Source organism: Lepisosteus platostomus, chromosome 1 (assembly GCF_059453375.1).
Source record: "Lepisosteus platostomus isolate fLepPlt1 chromosome 1, fLepPlt1.hap1, whole genome shotgun sequence".
Classification (NCBI taxonomy): domain Eukaryota; kingdom Metazoa; phylum Chordata; class Actinopteri; order Semionotiformes; family Lepisosteidae; genus Lepisosteus; species Lepisosteus platostomus.
Window position 1 is genome coordinate 57,795,209 of NC_142611.1, and position 7,312 is coordinate 57,802,520.

Sequence of the window (7,312 nt, forward strand, 5' to 3'; positions counted from 1 at the left end):
ACCCTCCCTACTTCAAACCGCTCATCTTTTAGCTCATCACAGGCACCACAGCCGGTATAGGAGGAAAGGTAGTGACAGAAAAGGCATCCCTCACAACCATCCCTGCAGGTGGAGCTGTGTCACCAAGTGCAGAGAGAGACCTGACCAACTGGCCACCCCCTGGGGGATTCCTGGTCATGGTCAGGTAGTAACATAATACCATGGTTCTAACCCCATCATGGAGCTCCACCTGTGCTCGGTCTGATGTGGCCCTTACATGTCGCTTTTATCAAACTTTTTATACGATTGTTCTGAAGACATAATAATGCATTGTCACACAAAGCAATCTGAACAAAGTACCCTGCTTAATAGTACAAAAGCAGTGCCCCACCCAAGACAAAATTAGGTACAGTAGGATTAGTTTTTGGCAGATCCAGAGCACTAACAACTCTGCGCTACTGCTTGAATGACCCTAGATTTAATATTATATTTCTATATCCCCATGTCTCTAAAAGAATGCCTTCAACAAAAGTATTATGACAATACTTCCATTAACAATCATGTTGAGAAATGTTTTCTTCTGTAGTTACTAGATACAGATACAAAATTATTTTCAATTTTCCAAAGGATTTATTAAAGCATGCATCTTGAAATTCTGATTGCTGTAGACACACTTTAATGTAAGATTAATCAGTTCAGTTAAATAATTGTGTTAAAATGGTGCATGGAGACAGATCTGGGACACAGTGGTGCCTATGACTTGAGGGTACTGAAAGCTGTTTCTTAAGAAAGAAATGTAGAATATAAAGCAAAGCACACAGTCAAACAGTATTTCTGAAACTAATGGTAAAACAGTTACTTAATAAAAACTTTATAACAATCAGTGGTAAGTTTCAGAGTTTAGAAATCTAATTCCTTCAAGCTTCTTGCAGGTGAAGGACAAAGAAATCTCAGTAAGCACACATACGATATAGTATATGCAACACAGTGCTTTCAATATTTAATATACCAATTAGCTACTATATTTTCTGTATTTTATAAAGTTACTACTCTTACCTACAGACCTGTGTTGACACACTTGGACTCCATTCTTCTGTTAGCACAGTCTTTGCTTACTTTTGGCGTTGTTGCCAAGCAACCAGTGGCCTGTGGCAGAGTGGGTGTGCACAGTGTCTGCCTACAGGAATCTCCGAACGTCTCTAACACTGTGAAGACTTAAACACAATTAAGTCCTGTTGCTATACTTTTTTTTCTTAATTCATCATTTACTAGGTTATCAGGGCTTTTAGTCAAAATGTTTTTTTAAAAAATGCAGGTATTTAGAAATGCATCAGAATATAATAACAAAACTAATTTAACAAGACTACTGTATATGCAAACAAAATAATGTTATATGTTTTCATAACAAGACTCTAGCTCTGTATAAATCAGGACCACACAGGCAGTTGTTTAGAATGTTCTTAATTCTCTGGATGTTCATTTAAGGTCTGGAAAAAATTCTGTGGTAAAGGAGTTTTTACTGCTGAATTTGTAATGGTTTGTAAATTTGAATTCCAGTAAATAATATTTTCTATTTTGACTTTTCAAATACTGTATTTGTATTTGAAGTTATACACTCTTATGTGTTTTAATAATTATTGCCAAAATTTGACAATAATTTCTTATGTTTTTACATTTTTACTGCTTTTTTATTTGAAGTTGTGCAGTGCATTACTGCATTGGAAATGGAGTGCATGTGCCCCCTCTTGTGGCAAGGTGAAAAATTAAATCAATGTCCTCAGTAACCCTGTGGACCTCATGTAAATGAGGAGGATTTATTTTTATGTTATTAATATTCTTTGTAGAACAGAACATAAAGACAGATATCCAAAACAATATCAAAGGGATTTATGACCAAACCTAATTAATACTGGAATTGTTTGTTACCGCTGGAAAGCAGCAGCTGTTAATTCACCAACAGGACCCAAGTACCCTCCAGTTAAAAGTCCCCAATGGTGTACATGGTGTCGTGTGTAATGTAGGACTGGGATTTGCAACAAATATGGGGTATTCCTTCACTTGTGTTTGATGGGTGGAGTTCTATAGATTTTAAAACTAAAGATTAGCTCTCATGCAGGAGACATGTTAAGGAGAACATGGAGAGAGTGGAAGGAGGTTAATTCCATAATTCCATAATTGTTTTCTGTTGTTTTTATATAACGTGTTTCCCCAATTGAAAAGAAATAAATCTGTTACTCACACCTAACATCTTAAAGGATTTTTAGCCTCACAATAACCAGGAGTTACAACATACAGTATGTACAGTATGTAACAAACAACAATTTAGTCAAACACTCCACTGCTATTTTCCATTACAACCTAGCCTGCTATTAAAACTTAAGATGAGTGAAAAGAATCCAAGTTTGTTATTTATCAAACTTAAAATTGATCAGTTTCAAAACTCTGATCACAACAACTCAAGGTAAACTAAATATGAGACAATATTTAGTGCTGCTCTTGCTAAGTTATCACATTTACTTACTTTTGTCATGTGCTCATCATCATCAAAATTATTTGTTCCTCTGTGCAGATCTGATAGATAGATACTTTATTGATCCCGTGAGGGAAATTGCAGAATTTCCTTTTATCTATAAAGATAAAAAGGTTACTTTTTTACTACAAATGCCAATCTATCAGGATTATGTGTCTAAAGCAAAATGTCTAATAATTCAGTAGAAGTATTTACATTATTATTATTTTAACTTTTTTTTTCACTTTTGCATTGTAAAAGAAAAACATTAAATAAAAAGAGAAGAAGAGTGTACCTATAAAAATTTCTAGGCAATTTGAAATGTTCATCTTTTTAGGTGTTGAAGAGATTACTAATTTAATTACAAGGCTGTTAGTTCAGATAGGAATTAAAATGAGATCTTTTGTAATGAAAAGCATAAGAAACTGTGATCCAAGGATCTGGGAAGAAAGATCTTAAACTGATACATTACATACTGTAGTTATTTTTCAGAGAAATTCACATTGCTGTTCTAATTTAATTTCTGGGGAGTAAAATGTAAATTTTGAAAAAGGTCATCAAATGACCCCATCACGGGTCTATAAATCCTTTGTACCATTTTAAAACCCAGTGTGCACATTGAGACACGACAACATTTAAAAAGTCAGAATACTCATATTTTGATCTCCATAAAAAAGAAATGTAGATTGAGTGCAGAGGCATGTCACTGCAAACTTTACATTACAGTTAACGATTTTCATCAGTACAGTATTTCTTCATCTTTCCTTCATCGAGCTGTTGACAAAAACAAGACCGTCACTGAAGGTCTTTGTTATGCATTGAAATGAAAATCATTCTGTTAAATATTTGAATATGAAGCACTCTATAATAATTTCTAATGAGGTGTCTTTCTGAAACTCAGTTGTGATATCAGATATTTCCCACTTGTTTTGAACAGCCCATGTACAGTAACCTGGCTAAGCTTTCTCTAAGTTTCTAGAATATTCACAGAGACAGTCTGATACCTTTTCTGGGGCTCAGTTTAAAATTTTCATTGTCATTTGAATTTTCATTGTTTTTCTCATCACATCTCACACACTTCATTACATCTTCCTGTACATTACTACATTTAATGATGTAACTAAAATGTGTTTTATTTTCACTTTTTTATGAAGTACTATAATAGGAAATGGTGCAGTACTGTATTTATTTTTAGTCATATTATTTATTTAGGCATACAGTATATTTGTAGATTTGCAGTGTTTGGTATACCTATGACATATGATATATACTGTACATAGTCTAAAAGAGCTTTTTCTAAGTATAACTTTCTCATTAAAACGTATGAACTTAAAAAAGTTTTAGTAAAAATAAATAGTTTTACCTTGCTCAAAGCAATACTAATGACAGTGTTAGTGTAATACTTTGAGGTATTAGGTTCCTATAACAATATCATTACCATTATACTCATCAGGCACAGCTTTAGTCATTAGTAATAAGAATTACTTACACTTATATAGTGCTATTTACAGGTAATGGAAACTCTCCTCCAACACCGCCCTGGATGATTCAACGGCAGACATTGTCCACCTGTATGCTCACCAAACATCTGCTATCAGTAGGGAGGAGAAAGGGTGATTTACAAGCCAATTTATGGATGGGGATTATTATGAGGCCATGATTGGGAAGGCCGGGGTTACACCTGTAGCGACAATGCTTATTAATAAGACAGAACTAAGTGTACCTGTGCTTTCCTAGGAGCCATGGTAGCTCAGTAAGGTAGCCCTGGAAGGTCCCGGGTCCTATCCCAGGTAAGGGCAAGTGATGTAGTTTGCTTGAATTCCTTACACACAGCTCCCAGGTCCACTCGGTCCACTCAGCCTGCTATCCAAATGAGAACCAGGGCTTAATCCTTCTGGGGGTAATAGGCTGGCTGGAGCATGATGCTGACCACATCACCTCCATTTCCAGTGTCAGATGGTTGAGAAAAAAATTGTGGCCCTTGCCCTCCATTCCCCCATGGGCCTTTATGGCCCGAAAAGGGGACCTAACCTACTTACCTGTGCTTTCCTAAATGAGGCCCTCATCTCCATGGTGTAGCCACAGAAGCTATTAATGTAGTTTAAGGTTTAAAGTGTTTTCTTTCCACCCAGCCATGCCCAGCTATCATAATCAATTGCCATTCCTGGCCTATCTGTCTATGAAATTCTTGGGAACATCTGGATGACAGTCCTAAGGGTCAGAGTTCATTGTTACTCATCCCTAGAAGTGACCAACCAACCCGGAACCTGCAGGGCGTGGTAATCCCACGTGGATCTCAAATACTCGCCAAACTTTCGACCAATCAACAGCTGTATTGTTCCCTGTTAAAAAGACACTGCAGAACTCAGAACTTTGCTCTCCTCGGCCGTTTTCGGGTACCCTCAGAGACTATCATGTGACTGCTGGTGTTGTCTGCACTAGGACTTTGTGACTGAAATGACACAGGATATCATCGAGGAATAAAATGGGAATTGCTTTAAATGGAAATAGTTGAGCACTTCAAATGATCTAAAAGACATAAAAACATTCTACAAATCTGCTGCTGAAGATGGACATATATCAAGCAAATTAAATGTACTTAATGGATGCACGTTATTTCGTATTTTAAAGAGTGTTCCTTTATCTTTAGGAAGAAAAGAAGTACAAACTTTACTTCTTTGCAAGTACAAACTTTACGTTTGAAGTACCTTTTTCCTTATTTTATGTGTTAGCTAAGCTTTTTGTAAAACAATGAATACAATTAGACTGATAAGCAAATCTAGAAATTACTAGATTACCAGAATTACCAGGCCAAAGTTTGTTTTATTTTTGCTAGTATTTTAATGAAGTATATAAAGTCTCATTTCTAATGATCTTTTATCTTTTACAAATCACATTGCAAAAGTATTTAACTTGATTTACAGTACAATAATATTCAGCTTCATGCAGACCTTGGCCTTTGAAAAATATACAATATCAACACAGAATAATTCATATTAAAAGTTTACTTTTGGGATCAATAGACAAAAGCATTGGTATGATTTTTCTGCTGTATTCTTTTTATTTAGTACTGTACTTTTTCATGTTTTAATCATTATAATGTTTTATTCTGCAAATGTTGTAATTCTTTCTTGTATAAAGTTACAATTATCTGTTTTGTTATGTATATGTCACGATCAGAATCCATCCTCTTAAGGGCACTCTGGACGTATTTTAGTTGATTATGTGCACCTGCCCTCTGTTTGTCCCTCCTTATTTAAGCCTGGCGCTCTCACTATTCCTGGCTCTGCATTGAAAGACGGACGCCCGGAGGCCCGCCTACCATCAAGTCGCCCTACGTCCGCGCCTTGAAGGCATAGGCTTCCAAACGACATCCTGATCATGCTGAGTCCGGGCCTCGGAGCGCCTGATCTCGTCACTCTGTTTTTAATCTCCTTTTACCATGTCCCTGTCCCTGTTTTTTTAATCGATTGATTTCCTGGTTTTGGACTTTGGACTGCACCCCGGATTCCCCCTTTGGGACTGTCTGGACCTGTTTGCCATCGCCACGCCCTCCTGTCTGTCAACCCATCCTGATCCTCTTCGTCTCCTCCCCTGATGTCCTTCTCCACTTACTTCTGGGTTATACAGTCTGCATAGGGTATAGGGTCCTGAACTACACTTCGCGGGAGCCTAGACCGGCTTCCTTTACAGTATAGTACCTTGATCAGCTGTATATGCTAGTGTTTGTCTTTTATGTTGTTACCTTGTCTTTATCAGGTTTAAGATTACAATGCCTGATTGTGCCATTGGCTCAATAATTGGAGTAGATTGTGAGAAAAATGGAAATAATATTTTTGTTAGATTAATTAGTTTGGAGCTCACATGTGCCTCTATTGCCTGGTGCTGACTTTTTAAGGTGATGGATTAAGTGAAAATATTGTTTTTGTGTGGAGCTTCATCTTGTTTTCCACTGTCCTTTCCTATCTCTTCCTATTTTTTTTAGTGTCAAAATAGTTGTTTGTATTTGAGAATATTTGTGTTATTTTGTGTATAAATTGTAGATAAACTGAACAGATTTTTTCTGTGTTTTCCTGGATTCCTCTGGATCACAATGCAGATTTGTAATTTAATTCCAAGACTATTCATAAAATGTGACAGAAAGTACATTAGAGCTGAGGGATTTAATATACCATGAGTTATATTACTACAACTCTCCGTTTTTATATATATATACACAGTACACTGTACAGTATATTAAAGTTATGAGATCTGATTACCTCTAGTACTTCATGTACTATATTTATCAATAAATAGTTTGTATTTCAACAGAATTGGACATCATTGGAAACAGTTAAGTAGTTACAAGGCACTGACACCATGAGCAGTTCAGCAGCAGGTGGCAGTCAAGTGCAGCATTCATTTCATTTAAAGCCATTGCATTTTCAGAACTAGAAGTAATCTGTTTTGACATTTGCACATAATCCAGGTAATGGACATCACATCAAAAAAGACATTTGATTGAAATAATACCAAATGTATCATCCTGCAGATGTTTTAAATTTCCTTACTCTAGCATACTGCATAAAAACATATTTGATTTCCAAAGCTGTTAGCCAAACCCAACACCCAATTTGTGTATCAGAAAGAATGCTTTTATTTCTTCTTCTCATTATACGCACTTAGAGGACCCATAATGTCTGTTTGGGTGTTCTATGCAATGCATTATTAGATAATTGTCTTTATAAACTAATTTTAAATTTGATTTTACATAATTCAGATGGTATATTGTATTTTTATCCTAATTATTTAATTTGTCATACAGTGAGGTATTTCTTGGGGAGT

The 7,312-nt window shown here is 35.8% G+C and overlaps 1 protein-coding gene across 7 annotated transcripts in view; it reads right to left on the bottom strand.

The window, feature by feature from the left end:
* Positions 1-1,086, bottom strand: part of LOC148678282 (uncharacterized) — a 98,483-nt gene extending 97,397 nt beyond the window's left edge. For 6 of the 7 annotated variants that reach the window (XM_088633163.1, XM_088633167.1, XM_088633162.1 and 3 more), the window contains exon 1: positions 1,036-1,086. The gene's annotated coding sequence lies outside the window, so the exon portion shown is untranslated. The remainder of the gene's footprint in view (positions 1-1,035) is intronic. The other variant, XM_088633161.1, reaches the window with a different exon arrangement.
* Between the last annotated feature and the right edge of the window lie 6,226 nt (positions 1,087-7,312).